The 22,317-nt window shown below is 52.0% G+C and overlaps 2 long non-coding RNA genes across 3 annotated transcripts; one reads left to right on the forward strand and one right to left on the reverse strand.

Moving 5' to 3' along the window:
* The first annotated feature begins 5,246 nt into the window (after nucleotides 1–5,246).
* LOC144323343 (uncharacterized) lies at nucleotides 5,247–22,066 on the forward strand. The gene is made up of 6 exons (XR_013388759.1): nucleotides 5,247–5,360; nucleotides 11,773–11,861; nucleotides 13,013–13,200; nucleotides 15,673–15,834; nucleotides 16,528–16,691; nucleotides 19,506–22,066. It is a non-coding gene; the product is annotated as an uncharacterized LOC144323343 (long non-coding RNA).
* LOC144323344 (uncharacterized) lies at nucleotides 7,585–17,034 on the reverse strand. Of its 2 annotated transcripts, none has more exons than XR_013388760.1 (3): nucleotides 16,526–17,034; nucleotides 15,455–15,592; nucleotides 7,585–7,753 (listed from the first exon to the last, which is right to left on the reverse strand). It is a non-coding gene; the product is annotated as an uncharacterized LOC144323344 (long non-coding RNA). The 2 variants fall into 2 exon arrangements; XR_013388761.1 differs by lacking the exon at nucleotides 16,526–17,034 and adding an exon at nucleotides 15,728–16,409.
* Nucleotides 22,067–22,317: the final 251 nt, after the last annotated feature.

A 22,317-nucleotide genomic window follows, 5' to 3' on the forward strand; every position in this document is an offset into this window, starting at 1 on the left:
GCGGAACAATCTAGAATCTCAAAAGCACTGGGTGCTTTCTCAATGTCTTAACTTTGCAGTGAGCTAGAGGTCACCAAAGATGAGTGCCACACTGAAGACTTCCATAAGGAAGGGTGGAGGGAAGAAGTGCAGGCTTGCAGAATCCCTCCGGTGTTTTATTTATATTTTTGAGCACAGATGGATAGCTAGCAATGTACACCTTTGTTCCTCTCGTTAGTTTGCAAACCCCTATTGTTCACTGTTGTATCATGAAGCTACAGTCCTTAGAAGCTGTTTAAGGAATGAAAGGTCTGGTCCGTAACGGAACCTTCCTCCCAGTCCAACCTATACGATTGATTCCTCAGTAATCTTAGTTCCTAACTTATTTTTCTTTGTAAATGATCGCCTTTTGTCATCTTGGGAGGTGTGGGCAAAGATTCTTTATGTGCTGATGTAACAGATCCTGAAGGCCCAGAGACTCTGAGGCTCTGTGAGTTCTGATTTTAAGACATTTGGCTTTTAGGAAGCCTGGGTGCTGCCTCCTGTCCTCCCTTGGAATAATAAAAAAATAGTAATAATGATGACCACCATGAAAGTTAATGATGCTTGTGCTATATGCCAGTCACTAGGTTAAATGCACCCTGTGCATTATGTATTCCCTCCAACAACACCAGGAGGTCCCTATAAATCTTCTCTCCATTTCATAGATGGGGATACCAAGGTTCAGAAAGGCTAAGTAGCTTATCTGAAGTCTCCTAGCTAGAGAGAGGTGGAAAAGAGTGTCCCTCCAGGGCTCATGTTCTTAGTCTTCTCACTCTCCTGGGGCAAACATGTTTGATCATCTATTACGAAGCAGTCACAAAGATCGAGCAGTACTTTGAGGCAGATTTTGTTGTCTTTTGAGTCCCTAGTCATTCTTCCAAAGTCTCCAGTTGGCATGGCTCTCTGCTCATAAAAAGATGTTTCATTTACTGAAACGTGGCTCCAGAAGCCTTATGAATGCAGCCAGCACATGGTGGGTAAGAAGGAGTTAACAGGCCGCCAGGCCTTCCTGTGTGGGTCCAGCCAGCAGCCGTTCATCACAAGCACGGGGCTTTGATCCTGACAGCTTTCCTTTCACTCAGGGGGAGCAGGGAGGGTCTGACATGGGGAAACAGGAAAGACTATAGAGAAAAGGGTCTTGTTTGTTTCCTGGGTGGATCGCCTCCTTCTTGGCCTGCCTCCAGGAAGCGAGTCTTTTCCTGCCCTAAAACTTCAAGGAAATAAATCTCTCTCCTGGAGAACAGGCCCGAGAGAGGCCCCAGAACAGCCGCATGAGACCGGTCAGGTCCAGGGGTTTGATCGTCAGGGTGGCCAGGATGCGGCCTGGCAGGTTGCAGCCCCAGGCTGGGGCAGGAGGGTGAGGGTGTCAGCATGAGCCAGGGAAGGGAAGGGCCATGCCAGGAGGTCTTTGATCTTAGAGCCAGCAGCCAGGATGGGCACCCGTGGAGAAATAGGTGTCTCGAGACTGACCCTCTGGAGAAGGGCAGTTTTGAGAGCATTCGTGGAGGGCACACTGAGACACAAGCCCGAGAGAGGAGCAGGACCTGTAAGGGATCCAAGCCCGTGAGAAACAGGCCCAGCCCTAAGCCCGAGAGCAGGAGAGGTGGGGGTGACAGGGAGTGGGACCCCTAGAGCGCACATAGGAGGTTTTCTGCAGCCCACAATCCTTTGACTCTCATTCTTTTTTTTTTTTTTTAAGATTTATTTATTTATTATAGAGAGGGAGAGAGAGAAGGGGAGAGAGAGAGAGGTGAGCCAGGAGCCCCAGGCAACATCACCACCTGAGCCAAAGGCAGGCACTTAACGCCCTGAGCCACCCAGGAGCCCCTGACTCTCATTCTTGCACCTGGCTTTTGGGTGTAGGATTTAACGCACACACCCTAGCTCTACTCACTGCAGGTGATCGGGTGAGGATGCACCAGGCTCAGGGAGAAAGAACTGACTTCTGCTGGGATTCGAGGCAGACACGCTTCTCCTTAGACTTGGAATTGGGAAGGATTAAATACAGAAGAGATTGTATCCCTGTTGGGACTGTGATGGGGGAAGGACTCTGTTTCGGGTTTGCTTGCCTCCCCCGTCCCCCGCCACTTCACCGAGAGGAGAAGGCTTCCACCCTGTGTTGACCCTGGGCTTGCCCACATGACTTGCCTTGGGGGCCTGGAGCCCTTACATTTGGGCTCCATCATGCGACCTGCTGACCAGTGAGGTTGGCAGATGTACCACAAGCAGAGGCCTGAAGTGTGCTGGTACGGTTGGGCTTGCCTTGTGCTCCCGCAGCCATGAGAGCGTCCTCAGCCCAACCTCAGGATGGATCCCCGGCCTATATCGAGGAGCCAAGTTCAACCTGGACCCCCATCAGAAGCAGAGCCATCCAGAATCCAACTCCATTGACCCCCAGAGGAGGTGAATAAGCCCAATTGGCATCAGCTGACCAGCAGATATCTGAGAAATACCCTCTGTTTTGTTTTGTTTTAAGATTTTATTTATTCATTCCTGAGAGACACACATAGAGAGGCAGAGACATAGACAGAGGGAGAAGCAGGCTCCATGCAGGGAGCCTGATGTGGGACTTGAACCCAGGACTCCAGGATCACACCCTGGGCCAAAGGCAGGCACTAAACCGCTGAGCCACCCAGTGATCCCTGTGGGGAGCGCGATGAGGGACTTGATCCCAGGACCCCGGGATCACGCCCAAGGCAGACGCTCAACCATGAAGCCCCCCAAGTACCCCTACCCTCTGATATTTTGTGTTGCTGGTTTGGTAGCTCATTGTGATAACAGCTAATGGATACATCCTCTTTCAATACGAGGCCAACGTGGCAGTGACAGGGCTAAGAGATCAAATAAGAGAAATAAAGTAATAAGCATCATTTATTGAACATCATTTCTTTAAAAAAAAGATTTTATTTATTTACTCATGAGAGAGAGAGAAAGAGAGAGAGAGGCGAGACACAGGCAGAGGGAGAAGCAGGCTCCATGCAGGGAGCCCGATGTGGGACTCGATCCCAGGTCTCCAGGATCAGGCCCTGGACTGAAGGAGGCACCAGACCGCTGAGCCACCCAGGCTGCCCTATTGAACATCATTTCAACCCCTGATCAAGCTGTTCCTGGAGCCAGACTGCTTCTTGAACTTTCCCATCCTGCGAGCCAAGAGAACCCAAGCCAACTCAGATCAGAGTTTTGTCCTTGGAAACAGGCTCTGATTGAACTGGATACACACAGAATGTGCAAAGGACCTACCTGCCCCTGTGATACAAACACACCTGCTATACACACATATGTATACAGATGGAGCTATCTGTTAATATGAAGACGTAATTAGAAAGTAACCAACCGGAGAGGAAGAGGCTTATGATTAGTTCCCTGGGACACAGGTTCTGAGGTGGAGGTTTGCAGGCAGGTGAATCCTGAGAACCTGTGAGAGAAGACAGATCAGAATGGGGCAGGTGAGAAGTTGGATTGCAATGGATCTTCCACCAGAGACCTCAGGGGATCCCATGGGAAGCCCTGAAGCTGGGATGGCCCCTCTGACTCGTCCCCATGGATGGGAGGGAGCCAGACCTTGTACCCACCCCACTGACTGAGGCACTGGATGTGGGTGGGCCTCAGAGAGACATTTAGCTGAGGGGAGGCTCTGAAGAGACTCAGCTGGGAGGTAGAGAGTCTTGGTCCTGAAGGGAATGGATGGTCATGTGGGTGGCGTGGCGTAGTGTCCATCGTAACCCGACGCAGGGATCCCGATGGTTTCTGGCCGAAATCATCGAACAGGTGAGCCAGAGTGTCACCTCAGCAGCATTATTTGACCTCCCTTGGCTTTGTATTGTCAACAAAGGAGAGATAATCAGCCAGCAAGTAGGTATTTAATACGGAGAGGGTGCAAAAGGGCCCCGTACTCACATCATCAGAGAGACACTGGCAGTGACAGCAGCAGTTGTCTTCCAGAAGAGGCAGGACAAACTTGTCATGGGAAGTCACGTCCCCGTCAGTTTTATTCCTCACAGAAGCAAGAGTGAACTAGAAGCGCTGGCTGAGCCCCGACATACAGGTTCCTGTGATGACAGCGTCTGTGAATTCAGCTGCTCCGGCTCCGAGGCTCCCACAGGCCCAGAGGAAGAGGCCTTCAGTCCCTGCTAAGGGAACCCAGACGTGGAGCCGCTCGCTGCTCCCCCAGCTGGCCTGGCGCGCCCCTTGGTGGCAAATGGGGCCAGTCTCCCTTCAGCATCCTTTCCCTCCCTCGGGGTATCCTCCTTCTCCCCATCCCACCTTTCTGACATGAGTCTGGAGCCTCCTGGGTGCCCCCTTCGAAGGCGAAGGCGGGGTCGGGGAGCCCCTTACCTGCAGCTCCTCTGGCTGTGAAATTCTGCGTCTTGACTTTTCAGCACCCCTGTGTGCAAATGTGTCCCTTACAATGCTGGAGAGATTTGGGGTGAAGGGAAAGTAATCCTATTGGCAGCACATCATAAATCCCAGACATGGGGATGCTGAAGGTGGGCCCTCGGGGAGCGCACAGGGCGACACTCAGGGCTGCGTGGCCTGGCACTCACAACTGGGCTGCGGACCGGGAGCTGGGCCGTGGAACCGGGAGGTGGGCCGCAGAACCGGGAGCTGGGCCGCAGAACCGGGACCTAGGCCGCAGAACCGGGAGCTGGGCCGCGGAACCGGGAGCTGGGCCGCGGAACCGGGAGGTGGGCCGCAGAACCGGGAGCTGGGCCGCAGAACCGGGACCTAGGCCGCAGAACCGGGAGCTGGGCCGCAGAACCAGGACCTAGGCTGCAGAACCGGGACCTAGGCCGCAGAACCGGGACCTAGGCCGCAGAACCGGGAGCTGGGCCGCAGAACCGGGACCTAGGCCGCAGAACCGGGAGCTGGGCCGCAGAACCGGGAGCTGGGCCGCGGAACCGGGAGCTGGGCCGCAGAACCAGGACCTAGGCCGTGGAACCGGGAGCTGGGCCGCGGAACCAGGAGCGGGGCCGCAGAACCAGGACCTAGGCTGCAGAACCGGGAGCTGGGCCGCAGAACCGGGTCTCAGGTAAGTTTAGGTTGCCATGTCCACTCTTGTGACATTTCCAGACAGGGCTTACACCGGTCCCCACTCTGGAACAGCCTACTGCCTTCTCCGCCACATGAAAGGCAAAGCTGTTGAGTGTTCCAGCCCCGCTGGGTCTGAATTTTTACCAACTGTTTGTTTTAAGTGAAGTATGATTCCTAGGTGTGGAGAACCACAATTTTTCTTTCTAGCAGTTCCTTTTTGGAGAACTGGGACTGGGACTTAGGAGCTTGAGGGAGACAAGATGTCTCTGAAGATGCAGAGTGAGGAAAAACGGATTCGATTTATCCAGGTAGGATTTTGAGGTTTTCTTCTCTACCCGGGCATGAAATGACACCTATGGCTTGGCTTTTAATGCCCACGATCTTGGTTATTTTTAAAACTGTATTGTGTAATCACGGAGTTCATTTAGAAACGGTTTACATTACACATCATGCTCTGCTAACAGCTCTAAAAATGGGATCCCTCCGTGATTTTTTTTTTTAAAAGGTCCGCTCTTCCCGAGAAGGGCATTCATTTATGGCTATTGTGGCTATGATGATCACTTTGGAAAGATTGTAAAAGCATAAAAGTTGGCAGAAGATAAACTTATTCTGAATTATCGGTAATTGTTATGGGAATCCTGTGCCTCGTGAGATCTTGCATTCGATGAAATTCAGCCTCTTTCCTCGTGAGAAATCCTAGCAAACTTGGGACAGGAAATCCTTCCTTTTTCAAACTCTACCTAAAGAGTATCTACCCTGGGGATTCCTGGGTGGCTCAGCAGTTTAGCTCCTGCCAAACCAGGGCCCAGGGCCTGATCCTGGAGACCAGGGATCAAGTCCCACATCAGGCTTCCTGCATGGAGCCTGCTTCTCCCTCTGCCTGTGTCTCTGCCTCTCTCTCTGTCTCTCATGAATAAATGAATAAAATCTTAAAAAAAAAAAAAAGGAGTATCTACCCTAAAACTACAGCAAACACTGTGTTTACCGGTGAAATGCTAAAGCAGACCCCTGAAGGCAGAAAAAAGACATTGATGCCAGCTGTCAATGCTGGTATGTCTCACAGGTGGAGGAGGCCCTGGCCACTCTAATAAGAAAAAAACAGGTATAAAGATTGGAAATAAAGAGAGCCCTATCTATGTAGAAAATCCAAGAAGCCCAAGTGAAATAACCATTAGAACTAACAAAATAGTCCACCAAGATAGTCCGATTTGAGAGCCCTGGTGAATAGTGATGCTCAATTAGAAAATGTAAAGGGAGGAGACAAAAACCATGAAGCACATAGGAAAAATCTAGCAATAAATGGGTAAGACCTACATGAAGAAAAGGAGAACATTTTACTAAAGGACATCCTAGAAACCCCGAATAAACTGAGAGTCCTGTGTTCTTGGACTAATATTGAAAAGATGCCAATTGTTCCCAAACTAACCTGTTAATTCAGTGAAACTCTAGGTAAAACAAGGAGCAGCTTTGACTTTTCCTGGCAGAGGGAAGAAGGTTTGGGCTGATAAAAGCAGGACATGGGCCCCCAAAGGTTCCACATCTCAGGAGCACACTCTACCTCTAGTTCCATCAGAGACGACATCCTGGGCCCTCCTGCAGTAAACCCTGCTGGCAGCCGGTGATGCCATGAGGCGGTTGGATGCCTTCCGCAGTTCAAGAGCCAAAATCTCCTCTGCTGATTAAACCAAATTTTACTGGAGCACTAGGACCAGAACTGGCCCTCAGATCTTGCATTTATTACAAGAAGGGGAGGGATGTCAGAGAGGGGGTAAAAAAAGTTGCTCTCTAGATAGGAAGATAGGACATTTTATTTGAAAAAATTATAAATGAGTGAATTTGTTTCCCAAGCTGATAAAGTGGACAAAACAAATTCTCCAATTATAAACATAAGGATAATTAGTTTACTAACCTTCTTCTTTCCTCCAGGCATTATCCTTTATGTTCAGAAACAACATATAAATCAATACCTGTTCATTGTCCTTAACGAGATCTTGAGATCCTTGAGAACATGCACCAGGCATCCTTATTTTGGCAATGTTGATGGATGCTAAATGCATTTTATTTTTTATTTATTTTATTTTATTTTTATTTTTTAAAAATATTTTATTTATTCATGAGAGACAGAGAGAGGCAGAGACACAGGCAGAGGGAGAAGCAGGCTCCATGCAGGGAGCCTGATGTGGGACTCGATCCTGGGACTCCAGGATCACTCCCTGGGCCGAAGGCAGACACTCAACCACTGAACCACCCAGGGATCCCTGAATTTTATTTTTTAAACAATGTATTTATTTATTTGAGAGAAAGAGAGAGAGAGAAGAGAATCCTAAGCATGGAGTCCGACGTGGGGCTCGATCTCAGGACCCTGGGATCATGGCCTGAGCCGAAATCAAGAGTCGGACACTCAACCGACAGAGCCACCCAGGCGCCCCAATGCTAATGAATTTTAAAACCTAAAATGTCTAGAGACAGGAAGTCCAAAGGATGGTCCAAAAGTATTGATGGAATCAGTTATCATTCCATTTATTCATTTATTCATCCACTTGTAATTGTTTCTGAAAAGTCCAGGAGAACAGAGTAAGATGCCAGGAAATTAGAAAAATGCAACTTTGGTGCGAATCTTCAAAAGCCTTGAGTTGAGCAGTCCTTTCAAATGCCTCTCCCTCACTGTCAGTTCGGAAGATTTGGGAGTAATTGTATAAAGCTGAAATATAAAAAGAGAGAGACACACACAAAAGTTTAACAAAGCAATTCGAACTTGAATATGTGCCTATAATAAAGGGGGTGAGGAGACTGGTCCACAGATGGTCACTGTACTTCGCTCGAGCATGTTGCCTGCCAGGACCCCACACAACTTCATTTATCAAATTCCTTAAGCTTAAAAGAGCAGTTGTGATGACTTCACTTTTACCCCAGGCCCGAGCACAGCGCCAGACACCAAGGGGGAGAAGCTGGGCCGCATCTATCCAGAAGCAGCGCGGCCAGACAGTTTGGGGAGGTTTGATAGCGTTTTTGAGTGATAAGGCGAGAGAAAGGCCAGAAGGGTCAGTCGGGGGTCTAGAAAAAGCTCTCGTCCGTTTTGGGAGTTCGGGAGACACCAGAAAACACGGGCAGAGATCTAAGAAGTGACGCCGACAGGAAGGAAGAAAAGGAAACCAGCGCCAAGGAAAAATTCAAACCGACTCATCAGGGCAAACAGATTCCTGTGTTGGGAGTCGGGAGTAATCCGGAAAGCCACAGTGACATATGTGATGTCATGAGGACAGTGACAGCAAGTTAGATATGTGAGCAGCGGGTGTCTTCCCCGAGCTGCCCAGTGCCCGGTCCTGAGCCTCCGGGGGCCCCAGGCCACTGGGGTCGCGTCGTTCCAGGGTCAGCGTCCGGGGACCCAGCCGCAGGCCTCGTCCCCTGGCCCCCCACCCTCTCTGGCAACCCGTGGGCCCCTTAGTCAGGAGGAGTCTTTGGAGGGTGGTGCCCCTTGTCCTGGGGGGCCACCGAGGTTGCTGGAGTGTGATGGGGAGTTTGCACCAGTTGGGGGTCCTGGAACGATGGGCCTGCTGCCCCCCCCGACCACCAGGACGGAGGATGGGAAAAGCACAAGTGCCCCAGGAACGGCTGATGTCCCGGCAGGGCCCGGCCCGAGGCGCAGGTGCCAGGCCGCGCTGTCCCCGAGTGCTGCCCGCAGCCGCCGTCCCTGCCCCCCGCTCCCCCGGCTCCCCCAGCTCCCCTGGCTCCGCATGGGGCCAGGCCTCCCCGCGGGGCTGGAGGCTGGAGGCTAGAGGCTGGAGGCCGCACCCGCAGCCCTCGGCGCCGGCGGGATGCGAGCGCTGCCCACACACCAGGGGCCTGCAGGGCGGCCAGGCCTCCGTGCACCTGCCCAGGCCGCGGGAGGAAGGCCCGGAGCTGGGCCCGCCTGGGGCTCTGCCGGCTGCCTCAGCGCCCCTGCGCCTCCAGGGCTCCCTCCCTGCCCCCCCACTCTCTCCCCCTCCTCCCCCTCCCTCTCTTTCTCTCCCCCTCTCTCTCTCCATCCCTCTCTCCCTCCCTCTCTCTCCCTCCTTCTCCCTCTCTCCCTCTCTCTCCCTCCCCCCTCTCTCTCCCTTTCTCTCCCTTCCTCTCTTTCTCCTACTCTCTCGCTCCCCTACCTCCTCCCTCTCTCCCTCCCCCCTCTCCCTATCTCTCCCTCTCTCCCTCCCCCTCCCTCCTCTCCCTCTCTCGCTCCCTCTTCCCCATCTCCCTCTCCCTATCTCTCTCTCCCTCCCCCTTCCCCTCTCTCTCTCTCTCTCCCTCCCTTCTCTCTCCCCCCTTCCCCCTCCTTCCTTCCCTCTCTCTCTCTCTGGCACAGGCCTCACTCCCACCCTGGGGACCGAACCCTCGGATGTTCTTTACCATCACTGCGCTGGGCCTTTGACAAAGCCCGGGGCGAGCTGTGTCTCCCTGGCTGTCATGTGGACCAGCGGAGTCCCCACCTGCCGCTTAGGGAGGCTGCGAGGAGGCCAAGGAGGCCGAGGAGGCCGCGTCAGCTGCCCCAGCCCAGGGCTGGGCCATCAGAAAATCCCGGGTTACTAGCTGACCCAGCCAAACCGGGTATTCCCCAATTCTGTGAGGAATACAGCGTGAGAGCAAGTTCCAGAAACAGGTTGAGAATCTTTAGCCCTCTGGTTTCTCGCTGGGGTTTTGGCCTCATGGCAAGAGCCTCCCGTGATCCCAGAGGAGCTCGCTGTCAGGGGTGAGGGTGGGGGTGGGGGTACGGGGGTGGGCTGGGGCTCAGGCACCTCCAGTCCTTAGCACCTGCCAAAGCTGAGACTGGAGAGAGCTCCGCCCTTCTAGCCCTGGGACCCTAAAATCTTCCAGCTTTAGTTTCCTTATTGGTAAAGTGGGGTCCCCCCAAGGGAGCTGGCTGATTAAATGTTCCCAGTACTCAGTAAGTGCTTGAAAGCCCTGTTGTGCCCCGGGGGCCCCAGGCTCCTTAATGCCCACCAAAATGCCCCCCCCCCCCCCCCCCCCCCCCCCCGACCCTGGCTTTTCACGGCTTTCCAACAAATGGAGTGAATCATGTGATCTTCAGGTTCTATCTCCAGTTCCCCCTGCTGGGCTCCCCAGTTTCTCTTCCTTACCCAGCCAACCCTTTACCGGCCCCGGTTGGGTACCCCACACAGTATGTTCACAAGTTCAAGGTTCTAGGCCAATTTCACCAAGATTCCTCTATGACATTTTCCTTGAACAAATCCATGGTTGCTTTACGCCTTGACCATGCTCATCCCCCAGGTCAGGGGGACACGTGGGTACAGCGCAGGCTGCCTATGTAGCCTCCCAAGTCCATGGCACACGTCACTGATGCATCCTGTCGTGTTTTCCCAAGAGCTAGGCCAGAGCCTTAGTCACTTTGGGGATATCATGCCACCTCTCAACCTTTTATTTGTTCCCTCTCTTGCACTCGTGAGTGTGTTGATGTGATCCTTGCTTGTATTCGTTGCTGCTTCTCCCGTCCACCCCATTAGAGCAAATACATATGTCATCTTCATGAGCTCGCCTGCTGACCATTAGTCTAACTCTGTCTAAAAGGATAAACACATGGTCAGTAGCCCCTGCCTTGCAGCTCTAACTAGGGTCTCTCCTTGTGGTTATGCAATGAAACAAAACTATGTTTTGTTTATGTTTTCTCCTTTTCTGGTTAATCCCAATCACTTCTTGTGACATTTGAGAAGTATTCTTTAAAAGCATGGCATTGGGCAGCCTGGGTGGTTCAGCGGTTTAGCACCTGCCTTTGGCCCAGGGCATGATCCTGGGGTCACGGGATCGAGTCCCACGTCGGGCTCCCTGCATGGAGCCTGCTTCTCCCTCTGCCTGTGTCTCTGCCTCTCTCTCTCTCTCCTCTCTGTGTTTCTCATGACTAAATAAATAAAGAATCGTTTTTTAAAAATAAATAAATAAAAAACAAAAGCATGGCATTTACGGACTGGGCATATAGCCTCCCAAACTCATATACTTTGTTTATTGAGCAAGTTCCCTGGTGTTAGGTTGCTGCTGGCATCCAGCTAAACCACACCGTGACGCTTTGTATCTTTGTGGGTACCTACATCTCGCATTATTTTCCTAGGGTGGGATTTCTAGAAATTGGAATCATCGTGTCAAATGCAAGAACAACTTTAACGCCCTTGATTCTACTGCCATGCTGTTTTCTGGAAATCATTTTTATTTACATCCCCATCCGTAGTACAAAATAATACTATTAATCATCACTAATCCTTGTGGAGTGTTCTTGCCTGGCCCAGTTCGAAGACCTTTACATCCATTAACTCATTTCGTCTTCACCAGACTCTTATTTTATTTCTGAGGAAACCAAAGCTCAACGTGGGTAACTAAATTCCCCAGGGCCACTCAGCTGGTACTAGGTGAAACTTGGACTCGAACCTACCTACCCTGCTACCCAAAAATAACCTACTGTGGTTTCAGTAACCTGGAGTACCACTGAATTTTTTTATTTAAGCAAGATTTTTCGATTTCTGCTGGCAGGACCTAAATGCAGTCTTACCCAGAAGCCGAAGGCCCAGGTGACGTTGTTCAGGCCTTTTAGCAAAAACAAAGTCTTACCAAAAACTCAGAGTATTTGGTGCTGAGTAACTGAAATCTTTCTTATCACTTTACATATGTGAGGGGATAAAGTGTCATTATGAAAAACTACAAAAGTATTTCCTTGAAACAAGCTTATCTGTTTTCCCAGAGAAGCCATCCGTGGTCTGAGGCGGCTACTGTTGGGCTGAGGCCGAACACATACGCCCAGGACGCCCAGTGATTAGAGCTCTAGAGCACAGGTGAGCAAGAATTGGTGTCTTCTTTCCCTTAAAAATAAAAATAGTAATAATAATAAAAAGATTTATTTCTTTATTTGAGAGAGAGCGAGCATGAGTGGGGTGCTGGGAAGGAGGCAACAAGGAGGCAGAGAGACACAGGGAAGCAGACTCCTAACTGACCCCGAGGCCTTTGAATCCCAGGATCCCCAGGCTCATGACCTGAGCCAAATCCAAGAGGCAGATGCTTAACCAATCGAGCCACTCAGAACCCCAAGAATTGGCGTGTTCTAAACTCTAAACAGGGAAGCAAAGGGGACTCCTGGGGGGCTCAGCGGTTGAGCATCTGCCTTCGGCCCAGGGCGTGATCCTGGAGTCCCGGGATCGAGTCCCTCATCAGGCTCCCTGCATGGAACCTCCTTCTCCCTCTGCCTGTGTCTCTGCCTCTCTCTCCGTATCTCTCGTGAATAAATACATAAAATCTTAAAACAAAAAAAACTGGGAAGCAGCCTTAAGACCTTCTGCTCCAAAAAGAAGAGGAATTAATTCAAAGCAGTCCAAAATGTGTCAGCTGGGCCACAACACCACTTCCAGGTTATTGCAAACAATGATTGTAGATCTTTTTCAAAAATTTCTAAGATTTTCAAAAATTTTAAGATTTCTAGATCTTAAATCAAAAATAATATCAATGCTGACTTAAACATGATCAGGAAGGGTCGGTAGTAGGACTTATTTCTCCCTCTCCCTGAAGTCAGAAGTTTAAAATCCCGGGTCCTAAGTGTTCCTGACCAGTAAAGGGATATTTTTTCTTTGCCTTTCGTGTCTCAAGGAAATGATTGCCTTCCTTAAATCTTTTATTCCTGTGACTTCTCAAAATAAGTACGATCTGGGGGGTGGGGTGTCCACTCTAAGCAAATAAAAATACAGGATACCCCTGTTAGACTTAAATTTCAGATGAGCAATGAATAGTGTTTTAGTGTAAGTATGTCCCATGCAATACTTGGGGTATGCTGATAGTAAAAATTACTCCTTGCTTATTCTTATTTAACTGGGGTTCTATATTTGACTAACATGACTCTGGGAGAAGAGGGGAAGGAAGGCTAAGAAAGTCCAGGATAGAGAGAAGAGGAAAGGGATTTAAAATTTTTTGTTTGTTGTTTGTTTGCTTTTTTCAGGTTGGAAAAAGAAACATGAAGAGTGTCTGCTATTGCCATTCATTGCTGCGATCCCTCAGGGTTCTGGAATTGTTTGCTTCCTGAAGAGCGTGCTGCTTACTGACGCAGGCCGTCCAGATGCCCAAGGGGAGTGTCTCCGGGTTGCAGATGTGCTCTAAGCACCTTCCCTGGAAATCACAGAACTTCAGGTAAACCTGGACATTTGTGTTATCTCCCTCTCCAAGTATAGTTTTGATGGGGAGGGGCCCTTTGGCAGAGAAACGTTCCCAAGGATGGCATTTCCCAGTAGCACCAGAAGGCCTTTAAAAAAAGTTATTTATTCATGTGAGACACAGAGAGAGGGGGGTAGAGACACAGGCAGAGGGAGAAGTAGGGTCCCTGCGGGGAGCCCGATGTGGAACTCGATCCCAGGACCCAGGGGTCACGCCCTGAGCCGAAGACTCAGCTCAACCACTGAGTCACCCAGGTGTTCCAGCAGAGGCTTTTAAATAACCTATGAGAAGACAGTGAAAATTGCAGCCACTTCAGCAGGGATGTGTGCGGTGGTGGCATTGGGGGCGTGGGGAGGGAAGGAAGGTCAAGGCGGGAGGAGGGACAATTAGAGGTCATCTGAAAATGGTCACAACCTTCCCAGCCCCGGCCCCTCCACTCCCCGCCCCACCCCTGCCTGTGTCCATCTTCACCTGCCCTTTGCGGAGATGGACCTGTTCTGACAGTGTCTGAGCCTCCCAAAGGTGAGATCCAGACACTGGACATTTATAAAGAAAAGTGAGCAACTCCGAAGACCCTGTGTAGACGTCTCTGGGCCGGCTCCACAGCTCCTGTGGCGAGGGCCTGCCTTTCTTCAGTCTTCTCCGGGGGCAAAGCACAGAGGACAGAGGTGCCGCCCTGATTCGCACAGTGCTTGGCCCTGGGGTTTTTCCATCAAGGAATTGATGGGATGAAGAAGGTTTAGCAATGACCTGGGTGCTCACCCTCCCTCTTTGGAGAAAATCTTGGGTTTTTCTTGTGGCAGCAGGATTCAAATACAGACCTTAAAAATAATCAAGATACAAAAAAGCCCCATTCGGATAATGCTGTTTATTTTTATAGAGGGGATTAAATATTTGCCCTTATTTTAGTGGTTGAGGGGAGAAAGCAATCAAGCCCTGTGTGGTCATCAATGAGAGGACTTTTCTTTCTCTTTTCAAAAATCTCCATTTTCAAATTATGTACTTAATGAAACATTAAAATGAATTCGGAGTTGGAAGAAATAAAGGCGATAATCACAGGAAACATTTAAAATGCAAAAGAGTTACAGAGGTGGAAAAGAATTAGTACAAACCCATGGCCTAGAGATAGGTAATCGCTGTTAATGGCTTTTTTCTCTTTCCAGTCTTTTCTCGATGTGCATATATTTACATAACTGGGATCATACTAATTATGCAGCTTTGCATACTTTATCAGCACCTTCCAGGCATTTCCATGCTATCGAACCTTTCCTACAGGACCGAGGGAACAGTACCCCACGGATATATCAAGACTCATTTGATCATGGCCCCATTGATAAGTTTTCAGGTTGCTTCCAGGTTTCCTCTCTTACAAATAATGCTTGCTTTCTTGATCTTCTCTTATATCAGTCTTTGTGCCTTTCTGATGATTACTTAGGACACATCTCTAGACGTAGGACTGAGGCGTGCCCCGTTCTTTTACAAGCACTAGTCCTCCTTCTAATCTTTGTTTTCCCAAAGCTCCATGGATTGGTCCTCTTCTCCGTGTGATTAGTAGCCCAGAAAACCTAACATCTCATGGGATTCCTTTATTTTCCAGAGTATATGCTGTTTCACTCATGCTTGGGTTTCTGGGACCTTAGGATCCCAGTAATGGAACCCAATTACCATGACTCCCAGTATCTCGCTGGGAAACCTGTTCCTGAGTTCAACCCAGGCAACAGGAACATATTTTTTGCCCCCACGGCCTTCCCACCTTGGCCTGGTCATGAGATGGGCAGCCTCCTCCTCCCTCCCCTCTCATGATGCATCTAATTGGATAGTGAGAATAGGGACTCTGTTAGCTCAGAAGCCATGAGTGGGGAATCTAAGAGCTTCTGGCCGGAATTTCAATGGCAGTGAAGACAGTGATGGATGAGGAGGGATGAGGAGAATTCTGTGCAAGTGGATGCCCCGCTCAGTCCTTATCTTCTGCTCTCCTTGCTCCTCTGAGCAATGAACCACCTGCTCCTCTTCCAACTGCCCTTACCTGTCACTTCAGACAGGTACCCTTGACATCGCCCCACTCCGCTCTGAGATGAGGAGAAATGGAAGCCAGCCTTACACTTCTTCATTTCCTCAGGAGGAGACAGACCGTACTCACCACTGAGGTTTTGGAAGAGTTTGTACCTTTACCAAATACGCGGAAGAGACAAGCTATGGGCACCGGGTGGCTCAGTGGTTGGGCGCCTACCTTCAGCTCAGGGCGTGACCCCGGGGTCCTGGGATCGAGTCTCACGTTGGGCTCCCTGCGAGGAGCCTGCTTCTCCCTCTGCCTGAGTCTCTGCCTCTCTCTCTGTGTGTGTCTCTCATGAATAAATAAATAAATAATCTTTAAAAAGACAAAAAAGAAAGAGACAAGCCATGGCAAGCCTTCCTCCTCAACCCCATTGATTTCTCTTTTCTGCTTAGACCCCCTAAGGAAGGCGAAAAGCTCCCTGAGGAATCGTGGTGGGGTTCTGGAGACCTGAAGGCCTGCGGCCACAGGCAGTGCTGCTTAGGTGAACTCTCCTCGCAGGAGCTGAAGGCCTGGACTCCATGGTCTTCTGGGCCTTTCCTCACAGGAGTGGTTGGGTATGTGGAGTGAAGGGGTGAGGAGGGAAGTAGAGGCGGGGGACGTGAGGGGCTGGTGTTGAGGGCTTGCCCTTTCTGGGCCTTTCCCTCTCTTGCCTTCCCCTTGGTGCTGGTCCCGCCCCCGGGTGCCGGCTGAAGGGGCAGGGCTCCCAGCTAGGGCCCACCCATGGGCGGCTCAAGGGCCGGGGAAGGGATGGAGGTCTGGGACGCTAGCAATGGGAGAGAAGGGGAAGTTCCTTCTAGATCTGAGCGGGGGAGAGAGCGGGGACTTGTGCTAACTGCAGGTGTTCCATGGGGGACGTGGAGGACGGGGAATGGGAGTGTCAGGCCCTGCCTGCAAATGACAGGGTGAGAACTGGAAGAGGATGGCGATGAGGAAAAGGAAGGCCACGACGGCCGACGTTGGTTGGGTTTCCTGGGTGCAGGGCGGTGCGACAGATGAGAGGACTGTCATCCTGTCCCCCTCCTCATGGCTCTGGCCAGTGGGCATTGCCGTTGTCTGAAGATGAGACAGTTGGGACTCAGGGGTCCGAGCCAGCTCGCCCAAGGCCATGGCCAGCGGGGCCAGGGGAGAGCGCCCCTTGCCTGGCCTCCCTCCGACAGCCACCACAGCCCCTCACGCAGCACCCCCCCCCCGGAAGGCAGGGGCATCCAAACCTGACGACACCGCCCCTTATTTCCATGAGCTTACAGTCCAGTGATGTTTCCAGAAGACCTCCTTTCCGCTTCTTCACTGCGTCGAGTCCATCCCATCTGACACCAGAGGCCTGTCCAGGAGGCCTGTCCCGGCCTGACTTTCCTGAGAGCAGGGCCAAGACAAAGGCGCGAACCCAGGAGGCTGCCGCCTGCCCTTCACGGCAAGTCTGGGTCTGGTTTCCTGTGAATGTAGAGCTTTGAATTCAGTCTACAGATGTCTAAGCTTCTGTGGGACGGTGGGGTCCCCCTGGGTGCCCGGGGCAGGTTTTGCCCTCCTGCTTCCCCTTAGCACCCAGGCCAGGGCTCACATCTCGCTTGGCCTATCACTTTTTTCTTTTTTTAAGATTTTATTTTATTTATCTGACAGAGAGAGAGAGAGAGCAAGAGAGCCCCCAAGCAGGGGAGCAGCAGAGGGAGGGGGACAAGGAGGCTCCCCACTGAGCAGAGCCCCAGCAAGCGAGCGCGGACTCCATCCTAGGGCCCCGGGATCACGACCTGAGCTGAAGGCAGATACTTAACTGACTGAGCCCCTCCAGGGGCCCCAACCTATGACTTTCCTTCTTTGAACATCCCCCCAAAGAATTCCACAGCCGCATCTAACTCTCACCGCTAACTCTGTCCCTGACATGATGCGCATCTTTCCAGGCCGTAGCAGGTGCCCCTCCACCTGTTGCCCCTTCCCAAGCTCCTGCACCTGGATGGTTTTGCAGAGGGAGGAAGCTCAACACCGGTCACCATTCCTCTGTCTTAAGGGTTGGGCTGGTCGCCCCCCAGCGGCCCCCCATTTGCTTTCCCTGGCATTTCCAGCTGCCTTGGAAGCTTGACCACTCACCCCATTGAACTGCAGGGTCATTGCATTCTCCAGCTCTGGGGGCTGTGTTCTGATTTCATCTCGCTTTGGGACCAGGATGCCCAAGCCTTATTTATTTATTTTTTTTCTGACTTGAGACACTTTTTGTTTGTTTACCACTCACGTCAGTGGGTATCTGGAATGCTGTGGCTTTAACTTCCCAACCTGGTTACCTGTAGCCAGGGTACTCTGACCTTGGGCCTCATAGGGCCTGGGGGGTGCGGTGCAGGTCCTGGGAGAAGAGCCCCAGGACAGAGGTGACCTGGTCGTTGGTTATGAGCTCAGGTCTCTGCCTCAGGGCTGGGCAAGACCCGGGAGCCCGGGAGATGCCTGCCGGCCTCCTCATCACCGCCACCCCAGATGCAAGGGAAAGTCTCTGGGAATTCCCTGGGATCTGTGCTCTGCCCGAGACTTTTCCAAGAGACATTATCTCAGCACATTCCACTTTAATAAAGAACATTTAAGAAGACGGCATCTGGGCAGCACGTGCAGCCTGCAGAACTGGTAGAGGTAAAAAGAATTCTTTCTGCCTGTGGTAAATCCGCAACCGCCGGGCCAACAGGCCTTTGTTTCCACTAACCCTTCCCAGCCTGTGCCAGGGGCCGAAGTGGGGCCCTCAGGACCCCGTCTCTGCACTGGTTCACAGGAGCAGCTGCTGGGCTGTGGCAGGCTTGTCCCACAGAGGGCTTCTCATCCATGCGCTGGTCACCCACCAGGGGTGACGGTGCCAGGAGTGTCGTCTATGCTGGCCCAAGGGTGACTCTCCTCCGGGCGTGGGACATGGCATTGCTGTGTCAGCAGTACCCATGCGGACATGGTCACCTTCCAAGATCTCCCTAGAACTTTGGAACAAACCTTAACCCGTAAAAACAAGCTCTTTGTCACTAAACCTGCTACCTCTCGGCTCTTCTATTTGGACAAGGCATATTATTATTCCCCTGCCCCTGCCCCCTCACCAGAGCAAGGGTGATAACCATCCTCTCTGTTTGATGAAGTGCATCATGACCTATTCGAGCTGCAGAGAAAATCCCTTCCTTACTGGGAAGCATGCATCCTGGTCTGACAGCTCAGACACACATGTTGTCCTTTTTTTTTTTTTTTTCAGTCTTTATGTCTTGGTTTGCTTATCTGTAAAATGGGAATAAATAATAGAATGTACCTCCTAGGGTATTTGTGGTGATTCTAAGTCTCTGACTTCATCTGAGGTTTTCTTTGTTTTTCCTCATTACGAAGTAAGAGGCTGGACCCAGTGATTCCTTTACGAGATCTTTTTTTCTGTTCTAAATGCCAGGGCTGCTCCTCTGAATAGTGTCGGCCAGGGTAATACCTGGCTTACTCAGACTTCCTTTCCCCTTGGAGACACAGAACAGGCTTCCAGCCGTGGTACGACTCTAGTGCACGCATTGTCCCTTTATTTATTTTTTTTATTTTTTAAAGACTTTATTTGTTTATTCATGAGAGACACAGAGAGAGAGAGAGAGAGAGAGAGAGAGGCAGAGGGAGAAGCAGGCTCCATGCAGGGAGCCCGACGTGGGACTCGATCCGGGGTCTCCAGGATCAGGCCCTGGGATGCAGGCAGGCTCTAAACCGCTGAGCCACCCGGGCTGCCCACATTGTCCCTTTATGATGCTTCATCCAGCTGACAACTAGCTAATACCGGACAGTTGAACTTCTTAAGCCTTGCAATCTATGTCCAGGGTGTTGTTTTTTAAATGAACTCCAATCGTGTAATAACTGCACCGAGTGTGCGCTATATACCCGGTGTTCTTCTAAGCCTTCAGATGTAAAAGACTTTTGATTCAATCACCACAAATACCCTGGGAGGTACATTCGGTTGTTCATTCCCATTTTGCAGATAAGCAAACCAAGACATAAAGCCGATTAGATAGCTTGCCAGAGGTCATCTAACCACAGGGTAGGGCTGGGCTTCACTGCATGCGGTCTAACATCCGAGTCTGTGCCCTATCGCAGGCTAAAGCTGCATCCCTGCCAACCGGGTTGGGTTGGGTTTCCTCTCCCTAATTATTTTAAGATCTGTTTTCAGACACAGTTCACAAATGCATTTCCCAAATGTTAGAGGCTACAACGTCCGTGTATGTCTTCCTGACATCATTTGGCTCCGCAGGTATGCAAATCTATGTAACAGCAGACTATACACCGGAGCCCAGAGCGAACCAGGGGACATCTGAGACTGCCGGGGCGAGCCCTAGAAGGGGATGATCACCGCGGCGGCGGATAGTGATTTGGAAAGCTGACTCAGGTCACGGAGGATGCGGGCTTGGCCCTGAGCGCCTGATCCAGGCCTCCAAAAGACAACTGGGCCACCCTGGTCTCCGGGATGGAGAAGTACTGCGGGGTTACTCAGAGGGACACCCACCGGCCGCTGTCCTCGGCTCACCCTGGTTCACCCGCCGGAGCGCCGCGCGCACGCTCAGGAACACCTCATTTGAAGGCAGGCTCGGGGCCCCCGCATCTTGCCAGGCGTGCCCTCAGCGCCCCGAAACATCGGTTACTTCCCGCCAAACAAGATCCAGTCGGCGGTGATTTTTCACTTTTTCCCAAAGAGTCACCGCGGGGTCCCTTACACGGCCAGCACCCCCCCGCATCCGTGTCTCTGTCTGTCCCTGCATCTATGCATCCGTGCATCTGTGCATCCTTGCATCCGTGCATCTGTGCATCCTTGCATCTGCGCATCCGTGCGTCCATGCATTCGAAACACGACCTGATTTACAGGAGTTGGGCCCCGGGCTCCGCAGGGACCGCCCCCCCTTCCCAGTGACCCAGCCCCGGGGATGCAGGGGCCTTCGGAGAGGCTGGGGTCCCCGAGGGCCACAGCCCGCTGCGCTGACTGCAGAGGACCGGCTCGGGGATTGCCTTCCAGGGGGGTCACCTTCGAGAACCTTCCCTTCCCGCCTGCGCCCGTCGCTTTCTCTCCGCTTTGTGCGGCCTCGCCGCAGCCTGGTCGCGGGAAGTCTTGCTGCCTCTGCTGCTCGGCTCCTTTTTGCCTTTTCTTTTTTCTTTTCTTTTTTTTTTAGTTGTGAATAATAATCACTATTTTGGCCTCGCTACTTCCCAACAGAGATTCTGGGGTCCTCGTGAGCTCCCCAGCCTCTCTCCTCCTCCTCCCCTCCCCCTCCTCCTCTCCTCCCTCCTCCTCTCCCTCCTGTTCCTCCGCTTCCTCCTCCTCCCTTCCCCTCTCCCCTTCCCCCTCCCTTCTCCTCCTCCTCCTCCTCCCCCCCCCACCAGGCTTTTTCAGTTTGATGTTTTTAGGTATCAAAGGAAGGTCTCCAGGAACCCTGCAACTCAAGACTTTAATGAGGACCATGCCCGAGAAATCCCGGCTGCCAGAGACATGATGATGATTTATGTCGCTCACTCACTCCCTAACAGCGAGAGGACTATTTGTAAAAATAAAAAAAGCTGCTCATATGGAATTAAACAAGAGCATAGCCGCTTCCTTCCAGACCCCGGGAGCTCAACAAAGAGCATCCCAGACCCACGGCCCGCGTACCCTGCCCGGCGCCCCTTCCCATCGCACCCAGGCCGGGCCTCCGCGCCCCCCTGCACCCCGCGTGTGGACACCCAGGGGGACGGCCGGGCGGGGGAGAGGACCCCAACAGGCCCCGAGCCTCAGGGGGCGGCTTGGTGGCTGCGGCCCGGGGGCCACAGAGACCTCCCCCTGCAGCCCTTCCCCTGCAGCGAGGCTGCTCTGAGTCCTGCAGCCCATGGTCAGCCAGGGGCCACCCCAGAGGGGACACCAAGTGCACGTACTGTGGGACCCAGAGAGGGGGCAGGTGCAGCCCCCCAGGGTCACAGGGGAGGAACCAGGCTCTGGTTAAGTGCTGCAAGGCAGGATCTAGGTTATGACCTTTACTGGGGTTTCTGCAGAAGCAAGGCAGAGCAGGGGAAACAGTTTAGGATGTAAGAAAGCTTTGGGTGGATGCGGGCTGGAGGGGGGGTGTCTGGTTGCCCAGTACCTGGTCCTGGGGTCCTTCAGGGATCGTTGCCTCCTGGGCCGCTCAGGCCAGAGAAAGAACCTTGCACTCTGGTTGGTTAGCTCGCGTGTCAAAGGCCCGCTCTTGGCTCCGAGGCCTGTTATCTCAGGACTGGCCACTCCTAGGGGGGCAATGTCTCTCCAGCCGGGGAAGGTTTTTCAAAATCTCAAAGCATTAATAATATACAGAAAATAAGAAATATATGCAGAGATGAGATTTGTGGTTTTCAGAGGCAGGAGTTGGAGGCAAGAGGAATTGGAGGAAGGCAGTCCTACAATAAATAAAAAATAAATAAACCCTGTGTGTGTGTGTGTGTGTGTGTGTGTGTGTGTGTTCACAATACAGGACCCCAGCTGCTGTGCTCTAAACCTGTGTTTGCATCAGGCTTGCCCCAAGGCCACACTTCCCACCCGCTGCTGCCACAAGCCACTGATGGATCAAGGAGGGGGGATGCCCACACTTGCTCGTTCTTGAGAATACCTGGGGCTCCTCTGTCAGCAGCTTGAGCTCATGGAGTTTAGTGTGGATCCATTTCTGGGAGCTGAACTGGTGCTGGAGACTCTCCTACCCCCTCCCTCATGGGGCTCAGAGCAACACTGGGCCTGAAGGCCCTCTCCTGCCTTTTCTGCTGAAGGCCCACCAGCGCCCAACCTGTTTTCTCCCACAGACACTCGCCCCACTAACAACAGGCACTCGCTGCGTGTCTAAAGCCCTGTTTCGGTGTCTGCTTCAGGGGACCTGAACTTACACGTGTACTAACTAGGCTCGCTGTCGTTCTCTGCTGTGCTAGTACGAGCAACTTCTCTGATGCACAGACATTGTCGGCTCTTTTATTTAGTCACTTAACCTTGAATAAAAGCATTGCATAGATACGCCGTGGGTGTTTGATGCAGAAGACACAGAACTGTTTCCTCTCCATTATAGACTGAACATTTGGGCCCT

Source organism: Canis aureus, chromosome 11, assembly GCF_053574225.1.
Source record: "Canis aureus isolate CA01 chromosome 11, VMU_Caureus_v.1.0, whole genome shotgun sequence".
In the NCBI taxonomy this organism is placed as follows: Eukaryota; Metazoa; Chordata; class Mammalia; order Carnivora; family Canidae; genus Canis; species Canis aureus.